The sequence below is a fragment of the Stylophora pistillata genome, chromosome 4 (genome assembly GCF_964205215.1).
Source record: "Stylophora pistillata chromosome 4, jaStyPist1.2, whole genome shotgun sequence".
NCBI classification, from domain to species: Eukaryota; Metazoa; Cnidaria; class Anthozoa; order Scleractinia; family Pocilloporidae; genus Stylophora; species Stylophora pistillata.
In genome coordinates this window covers 9,486,132-9,512,563 of record NC_142522.1, presented here as the reverse complement: position 1 = coordinate 9,512,563, position 26,432 = coordinate 9,486,132, and the positions used below count along the sequence as shown (strand labels likewise).

General features: G+C 39.6%; 1 protein-coding gene, 1 long non-coding RNA gene and 1 pseudogene across 6 annotated transcripts in view; all 3 read right to left on the bottom strand.

Annotated features, from left to right (window-relative positions):
- Window positions 1–12,241: 12,241 nt before the first annotated feature.
- LOC148732355 (uncharacterized) lies at window positions 12,242–12,934 on the bottom strand. Its single transcript, XR_016000134.1, has 2 exons — window positions 12,830–12,934; window positions 12,242–12,474 (listed from the first exon to the last, which is right to left on the bottom strand). It is a non-coding gene; the product is annotated as an uncharacterized LOC148732355 (long non-coding RNA).
- Window positions 12,935–16,593: 3,659 nt separating this feature from the next.
- Window positions 16,594–26,432, bottom strand: part of LOC148732354 (interferon-induced, double-stranded RNA-activated protein kinase-like) — a 14,869-nt pseudogene continuing 5,030 nt past the window's right edge.
- LOC111347413 (TNF receptor-associated factor 2) overlaps window positions 24,687–26,432 on the bottom strand; it is a 33,907-nt gene continuing 32,161 nt past the window's right edge. For all 5 annotated transcript variants that reach the window (XM_088757354.1, XM_088757358.1, XM_088757355.1 and 2 more), the window contains one exon: window positions 24,687–26,432. This exon is cut by the window's right edge. The gene's annotated coding sequence lies outside the window, so the exon portion shown is untranslated.

Here is a 26,432-nt window from a genome sequence, read left to right as displayed (position 1 = left end):
CAATCACCACAAAGCACAGGAAGCCCACATAGGGGCGTGTCTGGTCGTTTGTTCGAAATATAAAGAAATGTATGGGAGAATATTGAAGAGTCGTAATATCCTAAACTTATATCAGGAATGTCTATGTTAGGCTCAAACTAAATGTAAGCCTACCTCACTTGCTGTCTATTGTTGTTTCTGTTGTTATAAAAGGCGAATTTGAGCGATTTGGTAGATTTTGTGGAGACAAGGGTGGAAAGCTCATTTTCGACCGCTCCAGCGCGAAGCCCATTTTCGCCCAGAAATTAGAATCACCCGGCTTCCAAATCAAACACCAGATAAACCAAAAGGTTGACGCTTCTTCTCGTGCCATTCAATCGAAGATCGAGAAGTGCAGCTTTCCAAGCGATCGGCATCCGCGGCATTCGCTCCGACGAAGGGCTAACGCTCGAAACGTCAGCTTTTGTAATCGTTACGGTGGCCAATTTACCATTTCAACTTTGTTGATATATCTATATCATTCCGCGGCACAGAATTGGTGTGCCAGCGAACAACCGTCACGCTGTTTGTTCTACGCTGATAGGATGATGGTAAACAATGCCCTGTTTCAAATGCCTCATGTGAGAGGGGAGTCAGGGGCATATTCGCGCCGGCGATTCATCTACCTGACTAGCCTGGTGTGAGGTTTATACCGCGGTGTCGATCGCTTGGAAAGCTGCATTTCTCGAAAGATTTTTGGCGGTTAGCGCTTGGCCTTTTGAATGGATCTTCGATTGAATGACACGAGAAGAAGCGTCAACCTTTTAGTTTATCTGGTGTTTGATTTGAAAGCCGGACGATTCTAATTTCTGGGTGAAAATCGGCTTCGCGCTGGAGCGGTCGAAAACGAGCTTTCCACCCTCGTCTCCTTCTTATACAATAAAGTAACACTTAACGCAGTCTACCAAATCGCTCAAATTCGCCACTTAGAACCACAGAAACGACAATAGACAGCAAGTGTTTGAAGTCTTTATTCAACAGCTAAACCAGAAACCCGAAGGAAGAGAGTAACATGCAAATACCGAGTTCCTTTTAAATACACGATCAACTAATTAACATATCACGAGCTTATGCACGACCTAAGGGAGTTAACACCACGCCTTCGAGCATGCATTTACATATCGTAACATCCTCCCTTAAACGAAAAAAGAGAATAAAAAATTAAAATGAAAATAAGAATTAATAGAATAAAGTGTTCACTTATAGGTCCCTATTAGAGTCACAAAGTCCTTGAACCGACTTTGTGGCCTCACCAGTCTCACTCTTCTCGTACGTACACCGCACTCACCGTCCGTCGCCTGTTGGCTGGTGGTCGCATCTATGGGTGTTGTGCGCTTTTTACTTTGCTGCTCCACTTGTTGTCTGGAGGGCGGGCCTCTACTGGTTGCGGATGTTGCGTTGTTCTCAGTCACGGGCCGGCTGATCAACGGCGTGGTGTTTTTCTTGTTCACGGGTTGGTTGATCGACGGTGTTGTGTTATTCTCAGTCACGGGCCGGTTAATCAACGGTTTCGTGTTGTTCTCCACGGTAGGCTGGTCACTGGACATTTCCTCAGCCAGTGAGCTATCGGATCCCGCAGCGCGTTTCAGATGCCTGCGACTCCTACTATAGAGCTGACCTCCCGATTCTACCACATAGGACCTTCTTCCAAGTGGTTTCACAACTTTCGCTTTCTTTCATTTCCTCTCACCCAGTCGAAAGGGCTGCATCCGAACAACGTCATTCGTTTCAAGATCAGATAGGTCTTTCGCTGATCTGTATTAATAAAACTTCTGCTTCAACGTCCTCAGCCTATCCTTCTCTAAGACGCCCTCGGCTAAACTAGGCTTCAGTAGGTTCAGTGCCAGAAGTAGGGAGATTTGTCTTTGTTCTTCTACTTAGTAGGCGCTGGGTAGGGCTGGTACCAAAGACTTCCTGTGGGGCGTTGCGATGAGCCAGAAGCGCCAAGTAGGGGTCAGCTCCGGATTCTGCAGATTTTTTGAGGATTCTTTGTACCTCCTTGACTGCAGACTCAACCTTGCCGTTGGATTGATGATGGTAGGGACTCGTGGTCATATGCTTGAACCCGTACTTTCTGGTGAAGGCTTTAAATTCTCTACTGGTATACTGTGAACCACAGTCTGATATGACTTCGTCGGGAATGCCATAACGATCCATGTGCGCCTTCAGCTTCTTAATAACAGTAGTGGCCTTCAGGTCATACAGCCTGTCAACTTCGAAGAAAATCGAGAAATAATCTACTGTCACCATGTAACTCTTGTGGTCCAGCTCAAACAGGTCTGTTGAAATTTTCGCCCAAGGGCGATCTGGAACGTCATGGCTGATAAGCGTCTCCCTCTGCTGTCTCGTACTAAATGTAGCACAGGTTTCGCACCTGGAAGTGAAATCTTTTACGTCCCTCTTCGTCTTTGGCCAGTAAATTGTTTCTCTAGCGCGTCTTAGGGTCGATTCTATCCCTTGATGACTAGAGTGTGGCGCCGGGAGCACACGCTTCCGAAGGGTCTTAGGGATTACAAGCCCGTCTCCCCTAAAGAGCAATCCATCTTGAACCACCAATTCATCACGGCTATCATAGTACATTGCCACTGCTGGAGTCAGATTTCTCTTGTCCGCTGGCCATCCGGACCGTACTACAGCCATCACAGCTTGAAGAACGTCATCTTTCTTAGTCTCTGCACGGAACGTTTCTGCCTCGTGCTCATTCACTAGGAGGTGATTTAATTCTTGAATGTCTTGTTCGACTTCCTATCCCTCTTCAAAGGCTGACCTGGTTAGCAGGACATGCTCCTGGAGCTCTCTCGTGGTTCCGGTCAACTTGGGAAAATGCCGACTTAGGGTATCTGCGAGGTGTAGCTCCTTTCCCTTCTTGTATCGCATGTCTAGGTGGTAGCGCTGCAGCCTCAAAATAATTTTCCGCAATATTTTGGGGGAAGACACTAGTGGCTTAGTAAATATCGTTTCCAAAGGCTTGTGGTCGGACTATACAATCACTTGCCTCCCATAGGTGTACTGGTGAAACCTTTCAGTTGTAAACACAATAGCAAGAAGCTCTTTTTCTATCTGAGCATAATTATTTTCGGCTGGGGTTAGGGCCCTGCTTGCATATGCCAGTGGTCTACCATCCTGGAGTAACGCGTCTCCAAGACCCCCGTCACTTGCATCACATTGAATGACTAGATCCTTCTGTCGCTCATAGTATTTTAGTACCGGTGAAGCTGTCACAATCTCCTTGATCCTATCAAATGCTCTCTCATGGACTTTGTCCCACGTAAACTCTACTTCCTTCCTTGTGAGCAGCCTGAGAGGCTCTGACACTTCGGACAGACTCGGCAGGAACTTTGCTAGGTAATTCACGGTACCCATAATGCGCTAGACACCAGATACATCCGTCGGCCTCTCCATGTTGAGCACTGCACCAACTTTGGACGGGTCTGCTTTCAGTCCCTCTGAGGTTAGTAAATGGCCAATGTAGGGCACCTCTGTTTGCTTAAATGCTACCTTCTGCCTGTTTAACTTAACTTTGCGCTCACGGCATCTTTCCAACAGTTTCTTTATCTTGAGATCATGATCTGTTATCGCCTCCTTCATCGTGCCTACAGCACCGGCTACAAGGATGTCATCTGCTATCGTATACACTCCATCCAGGCCTTCAACTGCCTCATGTAGACGTAGTTGGAATATCTCACTAGCAGGCGAGATTCCAAAGGGCATTCGATTCCATTTGTATTTGCCGAAGGGTGTGGCAAACGCTGTGAGCAAAGAACTCTCTTCCATAAGCTTTATCTGCCAGTAACCATCCTTGCAATCCACTTTTGTAAAAATCTTGGCTTTGCCAAACTCAGGTAGGATGTCTTCAATCACTGGCATTGGAAAATGGCATCTCTTTAGTGCTTTGTTGAGGGGCTTGGGGTCTAGGAAAAGGCGGAGCTTGCCATTGGTTTTCCTTGCAATTACCATAGAGTTCACCCATTCAGTAGGTCTCTCTACTTTCTCTAGGATCCCTTTGCTTCAAGCTCATCAAGGTATTCTTTCAGTGGTTTCCTCATGGCTTCGGGAACTCTCCTTAATGGCTGCTGAACAGGCCTAACATCTGTATCAACTTCAAGCTGCAACTGGTTTCCAAGATTGCCAGACCTTCAAACACGTCTTTGAACTCCGAGAAAATTTGTTCAAGACTAACCCCTCTAAACATTTGGTTACTTGCCACATTAATGTCCGCTGTAGGCGCATGTTCAGCTGCTTCTAGACATGGAGACTGAATCTTGTCATTCCTGACGGTGATTAACTGCATGTGTTGGGCAATTCTGCTTCCGATCAGGTTGACACAGCGCTCATCTTCTACTATGGTAAAGGTTACTATGAACTTTCTCTTATCCACAGGGTTCGTCAATTGAACCTTACATTTCCCCAGCGGCCTGAGGTAGAGACATTGTACATCTTGAGGACTTGATTGGTTGGCATGATGGCGTTCATATTTAGTTCCCTTGATGGCACTCAGCTTGAGAACATCGCACGTTGCCCCAGTGTCCACTTGAAAATCAACTTCCGCTCCACCCTTGATCCTCATTGCTGTATTGATCTTAGAAGGAGCGGCAGTATGTACGGCGTGCACTGACTCAACTTCCGGAGCTAATCGAAGCGTAAATAAGGATTCACCGGAGTAATTGGAGCACTCCCCTATCACTGTGTTAACCAGTCTGCAGGGGTCAGGCTTTTTTTTTCGTCCACGCTGCATACAAACTTTTGCAAAATGATTGCTTCTTCCACACTTTCCGCATGTTCTGCCATAAGCAGGGCATTTTTCTCGCTTGAGCTCGTGAGTTCCGCCGCAATATTTGCACTTTTTCGCATCTTTTGAGTTACGCACTCGCATTCCTTGCATGTGTCCTGTGCACAAGGCAGTTGAGCACCGTTTGGGAACTAACCGCGCAATTCCGTAATCCTTGGGTGACCTTACTTCAATCGTCCTGGTCAATATAGCGGCATTATCGTTACGAAGTCAGTCCCCTTGGATGAATTATGAAATTTTTAAATTGATACGTGAAAGAGATGGTCTGCTGAAAATAGTGCGTCGTACAAACCTTTCAATCGACTGGTCTTTGTACACTCGTGCAAAATGCAAAACATCAAATTTGATAAAACATGCTTTCTTCCAGGAAACAATAGACAAGAACAAAGGGAACCCCAAAGGAATCTGAAAGGCGCTCAAGACTTTAAGCGGTGTTAAGAAAGACCGAGTTACCATCAGACAACTAATTACGGAGCAAGGCGCCATAACAGATAAACAAGAAATTGCTGAATATATGAATGACGCTTTTATCAACATTGCTTCTCAGATTATCTCTGGTAATCAGTGCATCGCAGATTTAAATCTTGATCATGTGGCTCTCCATGAGTTTGTAAAGTCAAAGTCAGGAAACTAGTCCTTTGAAATACCACCTCTTACTGAGGGACAGATGCTTGATCTCATTAACAAGGTCCCTCCAAATAAGGCGATTGGATGTAAAGGTCCCTCCAAATAAGGCGATTGGATGTCAAAGGTTCTCAAGTTAGCAGCTTCTGTTCTCACCCATCCCCTTTGTCGCCTTATGATTCTTTCCTTATCTACTGGCTCCTTTCCATCAACATGGAAAACCGCTCAAGTCACTCCCTTGTTCAAAAATGGCTTTCATGAGGACAAAAGCAACTACGGAAACGGCACTCAGTTAAATTAACAGATGAACTGCTCTTTAATATGGATAATGATATGGTCAATGGCTTAGCTTTTAACAAGGTCCCTCCAAATAAGGCGATTGGATGTGACGGCCTCAGTGCGAAGGTTCTCAAGTTAGCAGCTTCTGTTCTCACCCATCCCCTTTGTCGCCTTATGATTCTTTCCTTATCTACTGGCTCCTTTCCATCAACATGGAAAACCGCCCAAGTCACTCCCTTGTTCAAAAATGGCTTTCATGAGGACAAAAGCAACCACCGACCAATTTCTGTTTCACCTGTTCTCTCGAAGATACTTGAACGACACGTTTCAACATCCCTTTGCAAATACCTACATAGCTACGATTTGGTATACAACCTTCAGTCAGCTTTTCGACCAAATCATTCTACGGAAACGGCACTCAGTTAAATTAGCAGATGAACTGCTCTTTAATATGGATAATGATATGGTCAATGGCTTAGCTTTTGTTGATTTTACAAAGGCCTTCGATATGATAAATCATGAGCTTTTACTTAAGAAGCTATCTATTTATGGGGCCAATGATTTATCACTAAAGTGGTTTGGGTCATATCTTACCCGCAGGAAACAATATGTACGTATAAATGGCTGCTGTTCCGCCAGTAAACAGTTGTTACAAGGAGTGCCTCAAGCTTCGATCTTAGGGCCTATTCTCTTCCAATTGCTTGTGAACTACATGCCTTTAAGTGTACGTGATTTAACACTAGACGTTTATACTGATGATGATGCTTTATCAAAAACCTCTAGCGGGTAAAATGACCCTCATCTGACACAGGCTCTCAATCAAGATCTCAAATGTTTAGATGCGTGGTCGGCACGAAACAAGATTTTCATTAACTTTCAGAAAACCAAGTCCATGCTGGTAACAGCGACACGTTTGCGGAACCTTGTCTCCTCTACCACAATACCTATTAACTTAAATGGAAGAAACATTCAGCATGAAACTGATTTCAAACTTTTAGGGGTAACGTTAGATCACGATCTTTCATTTAATGGCCAGATCGAGGACTTATGCAAAAAGTTGGCGAAACGTATTGGACTCCTTCGTCACGTAAGTCCTTATATAAAACGCAGTCAACAAGACATATACTACTCTACGATCATTAAACCTATAATGCTCTACGACAGTATGATTTGGACTTCTTGCGGTAAAGAAAATCTTTCGAAAGTCCTGCGTATTCAAAAACGTGCGGCTAGAATAATTCTTGATGCCAAAAGAACAACACCTTCTGTCGGCTTATTTAACTCCTTAAAGCGGATTCCCTTTTAAGCTGAATCAGACGTAAATCAATGCACTTTAACCTACAAAAGGCTGAATGGCAAAACTCCTAAATATATGAATGATTTGCTGATCAGAAACTCTGACACACATAATAGATCAACCCGTTTCTATAATCTTAACTTAAGTTGTCCTCAATATAAGACAAGTAAGAAAGGTGGTCGAACGTTTATTGTGAGAGAAACAAAGGAATGGAACAAACTAAGCGTGGACCTCAAACGGAGTACTAGGGTAAAAAACTTTAAGCGTTCCCTTTTCAAAACAATTTTAAATAATCTAATTCTTGCCTAATTATTCATGTAAATTTTAAAATCTGTATATAACCACATTTTATAATCTAATTTTGCGATGTATAAAGGCTTTTATACTATTTTAATTACTATTAATATTGTTACAACTATTGCTATTAGTTTGTTTTTTTGAGGGCCATTAGGTTATCAGTTTTATTACTGTCAAATGTTACCCACATTAAATAAAGTCTTACTTACCTACTTACTACTACTTGCTGTGAGGTCCCCTTGCACGGCTTCCTCCCATTCTTTTCAGTTTTTTAATCATATGTACTCCTCTTATTGTGTTTGTATTACTTGAAATAACGGCTCTCAGCTAAGGAGCGCGCTGAAATTTTTGCCAGGAGTTTATCAATCCGGATTTTAAAGGAATATTTATTCGAGTGAACGTAAATAATGGAACGAGAACAAACGGAAATCCAACAAAGAAAGTTTATCATGCTTTTATCCTTCTCTTATTACCGATGACATTTTCAGTGACACCTCAGTATCAAGAGGAAAAAGCCAACCATCAATAGCATGAACTTTACATTGGCATTCCGCAATAGTAGAGACTACCTTTTTTTCATACGGCACAGACAGTAATGTCTCCAGTTCTTCGCAATTAACTTTAGCACCTAGCTTATGAAATAACAAACTGTTGTAAACGAGATCCTATAACCTTTTTAGGGTCTCAGCTCTGTCGAGTTGCTAATTAGGTTGTACATGATGAACAACCTTACAGCAACAACCTCTCGACAGAGAACATGTCGCTAAGTTGGTGGAAATATAAATAGTGCCTTTCATTTGGATACAGAAATAACTTTATTTGCTCGGTAGTTACAACAGGCTTATTTTTCTCTTCTTGCAGTTCACGCGTTCGAGACCTTGTTTTGCTTTTTCAGACGTAATGCAACGGAAACTTGCGTTTTCTGGCATCACGTCATAAACTCCATCCTCTGTACACCGAACAGGGATTTTCTCTGATCAAAAAAGAAAAACTTGTATCAATCACTCATTTCCAGTGAGGCTCAGTTTAAAACGAAAAAATTCCGATAAAACTTTTTCCTTTATTATGATTGCCACTAAAAGTGCATACTCGACACTCTATACTTATAAAAGCAAAATCACTTGTTTACGATACTGTACCACCGCACAGACAAAATCAATGCTTATGATATTTCCCTAGATATCTTAATTTAGTCTCTCTTACCTTCGCGCCCGGAATTTTCCGTAGTCTTTTTCCCTTGCCAACCTTCCATCATGAAGCATTTTTTCAGACGCCAAACGATCGAAATGCACCACCTCATCACTCCCAAACAACATCAAAAAAGTCTTCTTTGGCCTCGGCAAAGAAACGGCATGCTTTCTATAAAAACTGCCTGAATCAAAGTTCTGCCTAGGTGATATTACTTTGTATTTCCAGCGTAAATTAAACTTTTCCTTGTCATTACTTTCACCGAAGTTATCTCAGCGGTGGTGAACTGTGATTTGAGGGCCTACTTTCCCAGGATGTGGCGTGGGACAAGTCATAAGTGTAATCCACTGAGAACTATTTAAAACTGGCGTGCGTTGTGCGACTTTGGTATCGCGTCTGATAAGTTTTCCATTCTAAAACGGCGTTGACATAATCGCTATGCTTTCCAAGTTGTCTTTCTTTATCCAGAGAAACTCCATATTCGTCTTATTGAAATTCTTAACTCTGCCGAGGTCTTCACAGAATTGCAACCATCGTTGCAAAATACTTTTAAATTAATATGGTTTTCGGCTGGGCCAATCATAACAAAGAATTTTTTGCAACGTTAATACGTCCACAGAACAGGATGTGATCTTCTGATCACAGTAGAGTAGTAACTTAGTTTAAGCGCAGTTGAGCGTAAACAATTGCATTGTCTAATACTCCCAAAAGTCTGAAGAGCCCTTAAGTTACCAGAAAGGTCAGAAGGTCATTTGCCACATATTCTGTGCATTGGACTGGGGTTGTGCCTAACCAAAAAAAATACGAACAAATTTATGAAGTGCATAAAAATTTATTTGAAAATGTTGCACGAATTCATTCGGTAACTTGTTGAGAATTAGAAATAACTTGTTAGAAATTACTGTTGCAAAAAGTTGCATATAGTTTACCAACTAACACAATTAGCTTCGTGTCGCATAGTGGATCGAAAGTTCTAGAAATAGTAATAACCATGTAACCGCGCACGAAAAACAATTCCTGCGAGTTGAGTCCGAAAGAAATCGAAAACATTTATCGTTGGGTATCTCAGCTCTTTAACTTGGAAAAAAAATCTCTCCCTCAGATCAAAACGATTCGTTATGTACCAAACTGTCGTGCTCTTACCTTCAGGCCAATGATGTTCAACAGGATCTGATTTGTTCTGATTATTTGCAACGAGGATATACTGGTATAACCAAAAAAATAATGAGAAGCACAACTGTACGATTGCCAAAAACCATCGATGTATCTTTCTGAAAACGTGACGAATAATGAGCATTATTCTCTTCCGACGAAAGTGCCAAGGACAATTTCTGTCTTTCTTCTGTTGCAGTTCAGGTGATGTTCTCTTAGGGTAGCCTGTAAAATGTGTCACAAAATAACAAAATAACAAGTCACAAAATAGATGTCTGTTTCGTGCTGGGTCACTTGTGAATGGTCGCTTGTGATTGGTCACTTGTGGTTGATAGCATTGTTTGAGAATCTTGACTTTGATATGACGCATAGTCACGCAATCTGCTACTCCGGTTCCACTGTTTTTAACTAGTTAAAACTAGTTTTGTCATTGTGTACCTGTCCTGTTTCGCGCTTAGCAGGACGCAGTTTATGAGATGATAGATCAAATCATTGAATCGGTTGAATCAGTACAGCGAAGCTGTTTATTCATCAACATGTAGTCACACAGTATTGCGTGGATAGAAACCGTCGATCAATAGGATTTATAGTAACCTTGGTTACCCCTAATGGTTTCTGATGGCATAGAAACGCGCTACATGTGTATTCAGGCGGTGTGCGCACTCCGATTGCATTGCCTTGTGGTAGCGTTATTTTCAATAAAGGCGGTAAAGCGGTAAAAATGGGTAGAGTCTGACTGAATATTCCGTAAAAGTTAGGCTGTTTCTTTTTCCTTTTACTATAGGTAAATATTTGATACATTATGAACGTGTAGCAGTGTTTTTCGTGCGTATTTGTCACGTATTATATCATTCTTAAGGACAAACGCAAGCACTGTATTTTAGCATGTAATTTGAGACCAATTTTCGAGCAAGTCAAATTCGTTGTACGTCGTAGTTTGAGGCCTTTCAAAGATTTGTATGGCCACTTTGATCCTTCTTCAATAGCTCTGAGCAAACGCGCTCAAACGCACTCCAACGGCACAAGTTTTTTACGCATTTTAAGTGACAGTGTTTGAGACCCTTTTGTGGAGCGAAAAGGCCCATTCAGTTGTGTTTAGTGTGTTGCGTTACATTGCGTTACTACTGCAAGGGCATTTATCAATCGTGTTGTAAATCTACTTTCCTAAGTGAAGGAAAATTAAATAATCGCAAGTGTTGTGCGGTAAATTTCTATCTTGATCATCGAATGAAGTACAGTTTAATTAGAACAGTGAAAAGAGTCACTTGATCCATGAAAACCTCCGCCATACGCATGGTCTTAAAATAAGTGAGGAGAACTTGCTACCTTTCAATAATCAAGAAATGGATAGATATTGTACTTTAAATTATGCATACAGACTAGACATTATAATAATTTTTTCTTATCCCGTAAGTAGGACAATGAGTTATTTCTCTCGTGAAGCAGCCAAAAAAAATTACCGTCTTGCCGTTGGGGAATGACAGAAATCTAAAGTTAAGACTGTAAAGCAGCAAATGAGTGTAATTTTTTGTATATGGCGGCTGGCATCGGGACAAACGTCGGTCGAAGTTTTTCCTTACTAATGCTAACATTATGTAATTAATAGGTATTACCTCTTGCTTCGGAGAAATTTCTTTATTTTAAACCGTAGCTTTGTTATAAGCTGTGAGGTATCTTGTCGCATAAAAAGCGCCATAATTTACCAAATATCTCTTTAGTAAGCATCGTATCGATTACTTCACTGCTTTTTTTATCCAACAGGTCAAAAGACTAAGCCAACATACAGCATCTGATGATATGCGCTGTTGGAGCGTAAACGGAGGCCTATCATAATAAATAACGAACGTTTCCTTTACAGTTCAAATTGGTAAACTGCACTCCCCGCCAAATGAAAATTTTGAACTCAGGGGTATAACGTTGAAAAAAGGGAAGCTAAAATATGCCTGTAGTAATATGACCAACCTTTGCTAGTGAGCAACGCGACTCAAGCTTCAGCCGAACGGCGGGAGATTCAGTAACTGGGGTAGCTATATCTTTCCCACATACTCAATACGTAGGACAGGATCTTAGTGTTTTCATTGGTCAGTCATCATTTCGCTAGGGTTCATTCTGTCTGGAACCCAAGTTTAAAGGTTTTTTTGAGACTCGATATCTTAGCTAACGGACCCCGATATTTGTTGATTACTTGAAGCACTACAGAGGGGACTTGTAAAGATCCTCCAAAGTGGTTAGGCTGCGGTGTCATAACTGATCGATCACTATTTAGCTAGAGTACTTTCTGACTGGAACTAAAGTTGGAGGCGTCATTGCAACTCGATAGGTTGGTGAGCTGACTCCCATATTTGAGTTGATGAACTCCATGAGAGAGCAACGTAGTATACTATCACAGAACATGATGCGATCTTCTGGTCACAGTAGAGTAGTAACTTAGTTTACGCGCAGTTGATCGTAAACAATTGCATTGTCTAATACTCCCAAAAGTCTGAAGAACCCTTAAGTTACCTGACTAAACATCATTTACTCTGAACAAACATTACACGCCGTAAAACCTTTATGCAAATTTCAAGTTTGACAGGCTCTAACATGGAAACTAGATATAATAGAACCATCCAGTGTTTAATCTTAGCTAAACAGGATTATTGATTACTCAAGTTCTTAAACAGTTTGATCTAAAGTCAACTACGTATTTTGTTAAAATGTTCCAAAATTGAGTTTTACACAATTTACAACACTAAACATTCTAGACTGATTCTTGTCCGTGTTCGCATCCTCTTTCTTTAAACCAGAAGGTCATTTGCCACATATTCTGTGCATTGGACTGGGGTTGTGCCTAACCAAAAAAAATACGAACAAATTTATGAAGTGCATAAAAATTTATTTGAAAATGTTGCACGAATTCATTCGGTAACTTGTTGAGAATTAGAAATAACTTGTTAGAAATTACTGATGCAAAAAGTTGCATATAGTTTACCAACTAACACAATTAGCTTTGTGTCGAAGAGTGGATCGAAAGTTCTAAAAATAGTAATAACCATGTGACCGCGCACGAAAAACAATTCCTGCGAGTTGAGTCCGAAAGAAATCGAAAACATTTATCGTTGGGTATCTCAGCTCTTTAACTTGGAAAAAAAATCTCTCCCTCAGATCAAAACGATTCGTTATGTACCAAACTGTCGTGCTCTTACCTTCAGGCCAATGATGTTCAACAGGATCTGATTTGTTCTGATTATTTGCAAAGAGGATATACTGGTATAACCAAAAAAATAATGAGAAGCACAACTGTACGATTGCCAAAAACCATCGATGCATCTTCCTGAAAACGTGACGAATAATGAGCATTATTCTCTTCCGACGAAAGTGCCAAGGATAATTTCTGTCTTTCTTCTGTTGCGGATGTTCTCTTAGGGGAGACTGTAAAATGTGTAGTCAGTCACAAAATAGATGTCTGTTTCGTGCTGGGTCACTTATGAATGGTCGCTTGTGATTGGTCACTTGTGGTTGATAGCATTGTTTGAGAATCTTGACTTTGATTTAACGCATAGTCACCCAATTTGCTACTCCGGTTCCACTGTTTTTAACTAGTTAAAACTAGTTTTGTCATTGTGTACCTGTCCTGTTTCGCGCTCAGCAGGACGCAGTTTATGAGATGATAGATCAAATCATTGAATCGGTTGAATCAGTACAGCGAAGCTGTTTATTCATCAACATGTAGTCACACAGTATTGCGTGGATAGAAACCGTCGATCAATAGGATTTATAGTAACCTTGGTTACCCCTAATGGTTTCTGATGGCATAGAAACGCGCTACATGTGTATTCAGGCGGTGTGCGTACTCCGATTGCATTGCCTTGTGGTAGCGTTATGGCGGTAAAAGCGGTAAAAATGGGTAGAGTTTGACTGAATATTCCGTAAAAGTTAGGCTGTTTCTTTTCCCTTTCACTATAGGTAAATATTTGATACATTATGAACGTGTAGCAGTATTTTTCGTGCGTATTTGTCACGTATTATATCATTCTCAAGGACAAACGCAAGCACTGTATTTTAGCATGTAATTTGAGACCAGTTTTCGAGCAGGTCAAATTCGTTGTACGTCGTAGTTTGAGGCCTTTCAAAGATTTGTGTGGCCACTTTGATCCTTCTTCAATAGCTCTGAGCAAACGCGCTCAAACGCACTCCAACGGCACAAACGTTTTATGCATTTTAAGTGACAGTGTTTGAGACCCTTTTGTGGAGCGAAAAGGCCCATTCAGTTGTGTTTAGTGTGTTGCGTTACATTGCGTTACTACTGCAAGGGCATTTATCAATCGTGTTGTAAATCTACTTTTCTAAGTGAAGGAAAATTAAATAATCGCGAGTGTTGTGCGGTAAATTTCTATCTTGATCATTGAATGAAGTACAGTTTAATTAGAACAGTGAAAAGAGTCACTTGATCCATGAAAACCTCCGCCATACGCATGGTCTTAAAATAAGTAAGGAGAATTTGCTACCTTTCTCTAATCAAGAAATGGATAGATATTCTAGTCTTCTCGGATAAAGAAAAATAAACCGTAGGCCCCATCTCCTGCAGGGTTAGGGGTAGGAGACGTTAATTTCCCACGCACGAGATTACTGTGTGGTGGATGTCCTTCCCTGGGTGGGATGGGTGGGTGTTGGCTCTGAAAGCCCCTACGGGGAGTGGTCAATTAACCTATGTATGTATGTATGTATGTATGTATGTATGTATGTATGTATGTATATATGTATGTAGGTATGTATGTATGTATGTATGTATGTACCTTGCGTGAGGCGACACGCCGGAAATTCGGAAAGCCGGAAAGCAAAAGGCAGTCGACCATTGAAAGGTGTTGATAGGCCTGTGCGTCTCCTACCATTCGCTAGCGCTTTTAAATCTTCTACCCTCAAAGTTTAGCTCTTATTAGGATATCTTTTGATGACTTTCCTTTGCGATGTGATAATAAGGGTCAGTTTTGAGGTGTCATAATTCTCCATCTGTATGTTCTTGAGGTTTGGCAAAGCCGGATGAATTTGTGTTACAAAAGGCAATATTTTCTTCTGTGCGCGCTATTTTCTTTGTTTCAGAGTATACTTTTCTCCTGAAGTAATAACTCCAGAGATATGTTTCTCAAATCCCTCCTCTAGGTTTCCTCTATTCTCGAAGGGTATTTTGAAACTCTGTACGTTTTTACTAAACGTGGAGCGAGACAAATTTGATATTAGGAGGCGTGGGGCTTCTTCCTTTACAAATCCCGTATTTACGCTCAGTGGATAAAGTTCGTCTATTACAAGGTCTCTGTCTCTCTAATATGCGTTTGCATGTAAAGGGTCAATTCATAGTTGAATAACTCGCGAGTTATTTAATAACTCGCGGATAACTCGCGAATAACTCGCGAGTTATTCAATAACTGGCGAGTTACGAATAACTATAAATAACTCGCGAGTTATTCATAGTTGAATAACTCGCGAGTTATTCATAGTTGACTAACATGCGATTTTACGTGAAATCGCATGTTAGTCAGTAACTGAAAAATAAACCTCGCTCAGATAATCATGAGCTCAAATCCCAGAAAACATCCAGTGAAGCACACTCTTTGGAAGACCAAACTTAATGGTTTCCCAAATCCTGGACTTGATTCTGCATTTTTTTTCACTCATTTGACTAACGATTTTGCTACGTTTACAGACGATGCAATTTGATGATCACTCTTAACCTTACTTGGTACTTGACTTTTATTGAATTGGCTGTAAACATCAAACCTGCAAGGTTTCCAAGTTAATTAAGAAAACTAGTTACTTTAGTAAGTAAACGAATCAATGAAATTTGATAATATAAAGCACCCAGATGATCAGTCTCAACCTTACTTGGTACTTGACTGTTAGGTATTGGCTGCAAACATCAAACCTGCAAGGTTTCCAGTTTAATTAAGAAAACTAGTTACTTTAGTAAGTAAACAAATCAATGAAATTTGATAATATTAAGCACCTATATTAAATGCACTCCGATATTTCTTCTTCCGCAGCTAAGTCATTTGACGATCTGTTTATGCGGTTGGCATCGCCGTTTTCAGTTTTGTGATGAAGCAACATTTACTGCAGTCGATTCTAGTCACAGTTTAACACGTAGGCTCTAAATACTGATAGGGAACGTAAGAGAGTAGTTTTGTCGCCGTACTACATCAGGATTTCTTTAGTTTTGCACAGTCAGTGATTCAATAATTTGCAAGTATTACACAATCGATCGCAATGTCCCTGCTATAATATAACCGCTTCTCCGAGGAATGGGATGATGGTTTTTACGGCTAGCGGTTAGAATTTTTGCCAGTTTACGGCCAAAGGTTAAAATTTGTCAATTTTTATGCCTAACGGCCTACATTTTTGACCGTTTTACGGCTTTCGGTCAACCCCTAACCCTAACCCTAAGTGCCAGATACCTGGAATTGCAAATGAATTTGTTTCTGAAATAAAAAATATTGGAGGTGACACCTAACCTCTACTTATTATGATAATTCAGTTGCTCTGACACCATTTGGAGTATTGATTCAAAACCAGTAGGATGAAGTATTTTCAGATATAAAGATCCTAGTGAAAAACTCTTCGCCGGAGATCCTTTGCGGTTTGAATCAAACAAGGGGCAATAAAATTTTCCATTCAAAGTTCCTTTCTAAGCTGGATAACTTTATATCCGGATTTCGGAGCGTGTCTCAGAGGTTGCCTTTATCAATGCCTCCTCCCTCCCCACCGGGTCTCTGAGACAATGGTCGTTTCGAAGATATAGTCCGGGAAAAGAAATTTTATTTTATTTGCGTTAGATGCGAAGCTAGCCTAGTCGTATTCTAGTTTTCTGAGTCACGCCATGTCACGTTATACAGCTACATTTCAAATCTGATGGCGTCTGCCCATCAAAGTAGCAGGTTTGCACTAGTTGATGCGACCAAAGCTTCTACTCAGCCAATATATGTGAATAATTTATAAAACTTGTGAGACCTGAAGCTTTAGTTTTAAATATAACGATGCAATCATCCTCTGTTTATGTCGTGATGTGCTCCTTGCTGCACATTGAACGAGTTGTTTCCGCATTAATAAGGTGGCCATTACAATTGATTAGGAAAAAGAAGTTTGATTCTTATTTATACTTAAAATAAATTGCTTTTTACCTGCCTAACGTGTTTCAAGAGACGATGTGGATCTTGACCCGAATTAATAATTAGCGGTTCACTTGGATACAGAAATAACTTTATTTGCTTGGTAGTTACAACAGGCTTATTTTTCTCTTCTTGCAGTTCACGCTTTCAAGACCTTGTTTTGCTTTTTACAGAAGTAATGCAACGGAAGCTTACGTTTTCTTAAACTAGCAGTAGCATGTCACAAACTCCATCTTCTGTACACTGAACAGGGATTTTCTCTGATCAATAAAGAACAACTCGTATCAATCCCTCATTTCCAGTGAGGCTCAGTTTAAAACGAAAAAATTCCGATAATAAATTTTTCTATTATTATGATTGCCACTAAAAGTGCATATTTGGCACTCCACACTTATTAAAGCAAATACTTGTTTTATGATAGTAACTGTACCACCGCACGGACAAAATCAATGCTTAAGGTATTCTCCTCGATATCTTATTTAGTCTCTCTTACCTTCACGCCAGAAATTTTCCGTAGCCTCTTTCCCTTACCAACCTTTCATCAAAATGCATTTTTTCAGACACCAAACGATCGAAATGCACCACCTCATTACTCCCAAACAGCATCGAAAAGGTCTTCTTCGGCCTCGGTAAAGAAACGGCATGCTTTCTCTTAAAACTGTCCGAATCAAAGTTCTTCTTAAGTGGTATTTCTTTGTATCTCCATAGAAAACTTGTCCTTGTCTTTGATATCACAGACCGAATTTATTTCAGCGATGGTGAATTCGGAGTGTTGATATGACGAACCACTCTTGCCGGATATGACGTAGGAGAAACCATAATTGTAAAATGAAAAATGAAAAATGAAATTGCTTTTTCAAAATGGAACCTCCTATTTGCAGTGATTACAATGTTACGACGACTTACTGTTCTGTGGGTTCTCAAGGCTACTCTGGATGTTAAAATGAGATAAGCATTGCCAAATATTTATGTTCAGTGTCTGGCAGTAGAGTACTAGTGTTGATAAACAGAATGTAATTTGTCGGACACGTCGGGCGACACCAGGACGTGAGAAAAAAAATTAGTTTAGCGATGCAATCGTCTCGGCTGAAGGAAGACACTCACTTTGGTCTAAAGCGTGGAGCACTGAAAATACTTTGTTTCACTGCGCAAACTTAGTTTTTTTCGCAGTGTTATGTTTTGTTACGGGTGGGACAACTATAAGACATTTTTGAAGTAACAAAACTTCATTGCTCTTCCAACGAGTTCACGGTGCATCCATTCAGTCATTTCCGAGAATCAGGGTTTCGCTTGAATAGCGATGGCTAACAATTCAAGACTTTCAGTTGTTGCTCGTCCGATCATCATCAAGTTTAAAGATATCTCTTGATTATCATTGTACGACGTTAGTTGAACAAAGCATATGAGAAGACACAAGTGCTTTGCACTGCAAGTATTAAGGGGCCGACCATTTAACTTTTGAGGGGGTAGGGGAGGGTGATTTCTGGTCATCAAGAAACTTTTTTTCTAGCAATCTGCTGGGCAGGATATTTTTTCCGTTCTAAATGCCCTGCAAGATATTTTTTTCTCTCCTGATTTCTCTGCAGGATTTTTTTTCCTCAAAAAAAGGATCATGTGTTTACAAATACAAAATGTATTTACATTTACATTGTGGTCATCGCAGCAATAGTTCTAATATAGGTATGTTTTCGGAAAGTCATTCTTTACAATCATTTTATATTACGTCAAATAAAGTGATGCACCACAGGCAGATGTGAAAACGTTTAGTTTCTTAATTAACAAAAAAAAAGCCAAAAATAGCAGAAAGCAGTTTAGAAATGCTCATAGCATGGTAAATGCTGCTGGAAGCATTAGTTGCAATATAAAAGTGGACTAAAATATAAAAAAAAAATCTGAAAGCAAAATTGAAGTTAGTTGATTATGATAGCTCTAATACTTTTTGCTCAGCCTTTCTCCATTCCACTTCTACATTGAGTATCTCAAAGTTGAACATAAAAGCAATGTAATGGTGTTCCAAGTTGTAATATGTGCTGTACAGTCAGCCCTGAATTAAGTCCACAATTGAGTTGGTACATTCTGAGTTCGAAAGTTTGTGGATCAACGCCGACACGATATTTTAAGCGGTCGCCTAATGTCGCCAGTTTTCCAGGCGATTTCAAAGAATCGACAGTGCCTTCATTCGGCTGCAAGATGGCCGCCACTGCTCTAACAAGAAGTCTTCAAATGCAACGGAAATTTTCTGTCCCTAGTTTGGGTTAATAACCACTCTGCTTCGCCGTTCTTCTCCTGAAAGCTCAATTCATTTCGCAGCTGAGAGCTTTTCAGAACACAGTAGATCTCATTAGCATGCCTGTTGACGAAGAAAACGAAAGCCAAGCATACAAAGAACGACCACGTGCTTGACGGCGCTTGGAAATGCCAACGACACCAACGAACAAGACGTCGTCATCTATGGCTACGAAACTCCCAAGCAGTGGAAACTCGCAAAGAGCTGAAAACAAGAATGTTTCCCCAAATCTAAAAGAAGAACAGCGAAAATGAAGAATTGGATACTCCAGAAAAGGTGCTGTCCATGAAGCAGCGAAGCAGTCCCGTCATCAAGAACGTGCATTACGTGTGCGGAAAAAACAGGGAAAGTTTGGCGGTGGTGCTTCCAAACGTGTGCGCATTTGGCGACCTAGAAGCGAAGGCCATCGTCGATGAAATTTTCGAAGAGGTGGCTGTAAAAAGGGGAGTATGAATGTTTTTCAAAAGTGCTAATAAATTTGGTTTTTACAAGTTAGGATTTTTTTCCCGCTTAACAAGAGTGAGGTTTGGCCGTGACGATGGGAAATAACTTTAAATTGCACGCAAAATGCGATATCGCACGAATCGAAAAAGGATGGGTACGATATCGGTTTTTTAGTGCATTTTACGCGATATCACGAGTCAAGTAATGGATTTTCCTTGAATCGCATATTTGAATAAAAACAAGAAAAAAAAAAAAAAAAAAGAAAACAGCATCACTTACAGTTGTTATGTATACGTAAATGGGAAAAATATCACTTAGCCTTGTTTTCAACTCGCAATTCCAAGCTGAGCACCTCGCTTCGTTAACCAATCAGAATGCGAGATTTTATGAAATGATGCGATTCTATCTGATATTAGGTCTACCGACTTGGAAAATGTTAATACTACACCTTAAATTTAACTTCAGCAATCTTACGAGAGAAAACATCAAGGCTAGGTCTCTCTGACGGCTTATCTCTGGTTGACATTTTAACCAATTTTCTCGGACCCTCTCATAAAAACCCAACATAGACGATATCGCCTTACGCATTCTTCTCAATGAAAAAATGTAACTGACAACGCTGTGGAGTCGTTCACTTACAACCTCAGGGGCTAAATAGCTTTTCCCTTCGTATTTCATGACGGTGCCGTTTCTGCGGTACAACGTAACAGATGAAACCTTAAGGCTCTTTCCAAAGTCGATAAGAACTGGGTTGAATTACCAAGAGATTGAGGGCTGTTCTAGTACAACATTGTTTCCTTTTATATCGTTATGAAGGTATCCTTTAGAATGCACATGGTCTAAAGCACTACATATCTTTTGGAATATAGAAATACAGTTTGCTTTACTAACTACGTTGCTATCGGCCGCTCGATGGAGGGTTAAACTTTCTTGCTGAACACTTTGAAGTTGAGTCACAAGGCATAGGTAGATCTGGATGGTCCCCTAAAGCAGAAGCAACCTTTGTTTCGTGGAGTAAATCTCTCCTAGCTCGTTCTTTATCCTCTGACGTTTCATTGTGAGTCATTTGCTTGACAATAACCTCGATCCCTCGATAGCGCCTAAGAAAACACTGTCCAAAGCTTTCACTGTCAACTGGATTTTTAGACAAGTATTTAATGTTTTCTGGCCTAAGTTCTTTGGGTTCAAATTTGGATCTATTACTCGCTGTGTTTTTTTTTTTTTCTTTTTTTTTCTTTTTTTTTTTTTGCAGTTAAAAAGGTTTGATGACGTTTCTCGCGAGGTCTCTGCAAGACGACTGAGTCGGCACCGACAGCCATTTGAATCATCTTAGCAGCTCTTGGGCAAACACCCAAGTTCACCTTCTTCTCTTGACTGCCTGGTTTAAGCGCGAGGAGACGGGGTTTCGTGATATTTTCTGGCTCAAGATATATATTGGTTCGAAAGACACGGCCTCTTTTCCTTAGATTCAGAAGTACAGGGCACTTAGTCATTTGTTTCGCAGTTGAATGATTATAGTTCAACATTTTTATTCGCTGAATTCGGCATTTGCTTCCCTTGTTTCTTATTTCTCCATTCTTTTCTCTTTCTGTTTCTTTCTTTAAACGCTTATTACTCCTTTAAACGCTTATTGAAAACTTATCTTTTCAAAAATTAAGCCACCAGATTTTTTGATATCGTACGTTGTCAAACATATGTATAACACGTAATAATTCATTAGTTTAGATAGAGTAGCGAATTGCATGTATAGGATTTTTATTGAAATTTTGTTAATTTGTAATTGTAAAGCGCATAGAGTTCAATTTTAATGCGCTATATAAGAACTTATTATTAAATTAAAATTAAATTTCTTCTGGAGTGTTTTTCGTGTTTTGATAACTCGCTCCTTTCGTTTTTCTTCATCTTCAAAATCCTTCGCAAATTCCGTCAAAATTATGTAGCTAATTGATCTATTTTCGAAACACAAATGAGCTCGAGATCGGTGTAATGGTATAAAACAAAGGCTTGTTAATGTGCAGGAAATCAATGCTCGTTTTAATGAACTTGATGACATGTGCTAGCCGGAGTTGCTCTTCAATCGTTTCTGATTTGCTTTCATTATGTGACATTATTCTGTCAGAAGAGCGTCTGGAAAAAACACCTCGTGAGGATTACACGTGACAACACCCGCCGCGCCTGGGCTAAAGCAGAAAAAGCTCCAAACAATTCCTCATAATAAAATTATAAGGAATTGTATGGAGCTCTCCGGCATACTTTCACTGCAAGCCCCGTGTGTGGAAGTCTAAGCCATAATGATTGGACTTCACCAGATGATCACCATTTTCGAACCGTTTTTACATGCAGTTTAGTGCTAACCTGTTTAAAACCTTATATAAAAAAAAAACTTTTACGTAAATTTTTCCGGCAGATGTCTAGATGTTACTTACATTTGCGATTTGAGCACCACATTCCGTGCCAATCCAATTTCTTGCAGGAGAAGCGGAGCGTGAAAGAAAACATGTCTTTGTTTTGCATCTTCTAATGATCACCATATGGATGAATGCAAAAACTGTCTCATTTTTAAGGGATTCCCCGAATCGCGACATAAATAGTCCAAGAAAAGTAATCGATGCATGGTAAGAAAGGGAGATTGAAATTGCTAGTTCTCCAAGGCTGTTTTCAGAAAACAAGTACGGAGCGTCTCAGGACGACAATGATCTCCCGGATGTAAGCGAGTCTTGGGGAATTGGAAATAATGTGGCAGACAGGTCGTTTTGTACATAATGATGTAGGAAAGTATTACTGATGGTTCTGATGGCCACTTCAAAAAATACGAGAACATAACAGCATGAAAGGACAAACTTTGATATGCATCCGTGTGGTGGTAACATTTTACAAAGCCTCTTGCATCTTCAAAACTGAGCATAACCAGCGGGAAGACCCTCTGAATTCAGCGCGGCCAAGACTTATAATTATCTATCGGTGTAGTTAAAGCCGGTATATTAGCCAACCAGTCTAAGTTAGTAACTGAATTACCATAAGGCAAAGCCAAGCATTTAGAGCCTGGTCGATAAATTCGGGTCTCTTCAACAGGATCAACGAAAGAGAATGAATGCAGCTTAAAACATTGATGAGATGGTGAAAATTGCAGTGGCAATCGAATCTCAAACAGGCAACAAAGTGATGTTCTATACAATGAAATATATGAAGTTCATATATTTTTGAACTGCGGTATTAGATACATATTATGCACGATCCTCGCAGTAGATAGCGCTATTTAAGCAATAGCGAAAATCAAACCTGAAAAAAATCAGGCCTGTACGGGATTATCACTTTCACGGGTTTATTACGAATCAACTCAACGGCCTGCTCCCAGTTGGCTTGTTAGCTCAATTGGTAGTGCGCTGCACTAGTATCGCAGAGGTCAGTGGTTCGAATCCCGTACAGGCCTGATTTTTTTCAGGTCTGATTTTCGCTTTTGCTTAAATAGCGCTATCTACTGCGAGGATCGTGCATAATATGTAAAGTGATGTTCATTTACAAAAAGTACAACATTTTTGCTCTGTTTCTTTTTGTGTGTGTTTGTTTGTTTTAACCATACCAAGAGACTCACCCCATACAAAGCCAACAATAGTAATGACGGCACCGTTTACAAGACTACCAAAATCTGTAATAGTTTCGATGTTTATGCTTATAGTGCTTAGAACAGTAGTACCTATAATAGTTCTTTGAAGTTCTTGACAAATTTTATATTCCAAAATTAAAACAGTTTACTTGAATATATACGATGCCTTCGAAAACATTTCAAGTCATGGTAAAAAAAAATAGCCGAGGGCATCTCTACTACTCTCAACACTCAGTTGAATAATGCCATATGATAATTAACAATTATTCCACGAGCGCGCGTTGGATATGAGATGATAGATAGCCAACGAGGCGCGTAGCGCCGAGTTGGCTATAATCATCTCGTATCCAACAAGCGCGAGTGGAATAATTGTTTTACTAAAAACGCCCCCAAGATATTAGACAAATCTTTATATTAGACAAATTTTTTAGCTCCTTTTTAATTTTAAGCTGACGCGAACGCTTACCATATTTGTAGATTATGGTATATTGGCTCATATACCATACGGGCTAAGCCAATAAAAAGTCTTCAATTGCATTACCCAATGATCCAGTTTTTAATAATAATCTTCATTAGTTCAGTATAGCGAAACTCTGCATAGTAACAAAACGTAGTGGACACAATGGAAGTTAAGTGGTCTAATTTCCTTATCTAATTTGGATATATCAACAAAGTTGAAATGGTATATTGGCCACCGTTACGATTATAAAAACTGACGTTTCGAGCGTTAACCCTTCGTCGCTCCGACGATGGGCTAACGCTCGAAACGTCAGCTTTTATAATCGTAACGGTGGCCAATTTACCATTTCAACTTTGTCGATATATTCAAATTATTTCGTTACCCCCACCGACGCAGCCCCAAACAGTTTCTTTAGAAACTATCAGCCTTAATTTCCTTATCTGTCATCCTAAACTCACCATGAAACTCAAGTGGAAGTCTAGTATTATTGCTGAGGATGTTGTATTTTTGTTTTACCAACGCTTTCAAAGACAGATAATTCTTTGGGATATCCTCTGTTGAATTTTCTTTTTTTTTTCCTCAGTTAGGTAATAACACACGAACAAGGACCTTCCAAATAAAGAAAATTAGCTGAAATTTGTTGTAATAAATTTTAGACCGTAAATTTCTCACCACAAATGTCTAACCATCAGCTGTTTCAACCACAACTTTAGTTTATCCAAAAATATTGATAGTGTACAAACCGTGGCCAGATTTAGCGAAACACGTTAAGAAATGTTAGTGATTACAGATTTCAAACTCTTAAAATTGAATTAAGAAAGTGGCCTCTAATAGAAACATCTAATTGTTTACGTATATGGTCTTCAATCCTTTTTAGCAATAAACTATATTATAAGAAATGGCTATGTGGCGACCACTTTGAAGCCGATTGTTTTAGGAAAATCCCGGGTTCCTTGCTTGTCAACTTAAAACCAGGGTCTATTCCCCCAAATTTTTGCGTTGTGCAAGAGAAAAACAGCGATTCTGCCAACAACTCAGTTGATTTAAAACTCAAAGAAGATTTTTATATAAATAAGATCAAACCTGAACTTAAAAGACAATTACAGCATTATAACACTTTTCTAGCATTTTAATTCACACCTTTAATTTCATGTTTGTTGTCACACTGTAATTAGTACCCGCTTTTGTATTACATCATACTGTAAATATTTTATTCATCTACTTGTCTGTTATATAATTACTCACGTTCAGTTACTCATTGATTGAAGATGGCATAAGCATGCCGAAACATGTCTCTAAAAAAAGTTGTATATTTCTTACACTATTTATCCTACTTGCTACTACTACGACCTTATGGAAATAAACCATATCTCGAACACTTTCTGTGTTTTCCAATTCAGTATATTTTCTGTCTTGTTACCGGTGTTTATCGAACAAGTTTACCTTGTTTCAGTAGTTTCTTAGAAGAATTTAGACAATTCTGAGAAGACCTAATTCTTTTGCGGTATGTCTTTTACCAGTGTAGTTCATCATGTTACTCAATCAAAAGCAGTACGTCATCACTGCCCATATACAATAGAGTAACAATGATAATGACGAAAATTAGAGCAAACGAACTTCTCATAATAATTGGCATAAATGTACCATCACGCTGCAATCTTATTGGCTAAGCTACTCGTTATCTATTTCGTGATAGATATTGAGTAAAGTGTGTGGCACGTATTGTAAGCCATTATTATTCAGTAATTACAGTAAGCTATTATTATTCGGTAAAGATATGAGCCTGCCTTAATGCTAAGATTTGAAAAACTTCAGATCGCTTTCAATGAGATGCGTGGAAGATATGTCGAACTTAAGCTTATAAACTCTTGAATTAAATATTAATACCGATAGTGATATATATATTTAACAATTATTCCACGAGCACGCGTTGGATATGAGATGATAGATAGCCAACGAGGCGCGTAGCGCCGAGTTGGCTATAATCATCTCATATCCAACAAGCGAGAATGGAATAATTGTTTTATTAAAAAAAACGCCCCCAAGAATCTTCTCGACTTTATTTTGTGAGAAGAAACCGGATTTAACAATGTACAGAAATTAGATTATGGTATATTGGCTCATATACCATAATGGCTGAGCCAATAAAAAGTCTTGAATTGCATTATCCAATGATCCAGTTTATAATAAATATATATATATATATATATATTGTGGTAGGAAAAAGACAAGTAAACTACAAGTTCATCCCTACAAGCCTGTTTCGTGGTCGCCCACTCATCAGGGGATTTGTGGGCGACCACGAAACAGGCTTGTAGGGATGAACTTGTAGTTTACTTGTCTTTTTCCTACCACAATATATACTTCGCTCTACTTCTATGTATTGAGCACTGTTCTACGAAAATCAAGTCACACTTTATATATATATATATATATATATATATATATATACTGCAGACAGGGTGCACACTGTTTCGAACTATGTGGGTCTCGACAGTGTATATATATATATATATATATATAACCAAAATAGCGGAATGAGATCATCATCTACTAAAAAGTGCTCAATAGCAGGGCTAGAGCTATGGATAATTATACCTCAAGAATTAGGTTACTTGAACTTTTACTGCAACTCTGAGTTTCATGCCTCTTGCGAAGCAATCGTCAGGCAACTGCCAGAAATAACGGTTACAATCCACCAAAATTTAAAAGACGAAACAATGTATACATGCGCGCGCAACATACTGCACGCGCTATCGTAACGTTAGGTTCTTTAACAGGAATTTCCTGACATGTCTGCAACCTGATGTCAGCTCATTTCTTTTGTTTAAACTTGCCATCTGCGGTTTACAAA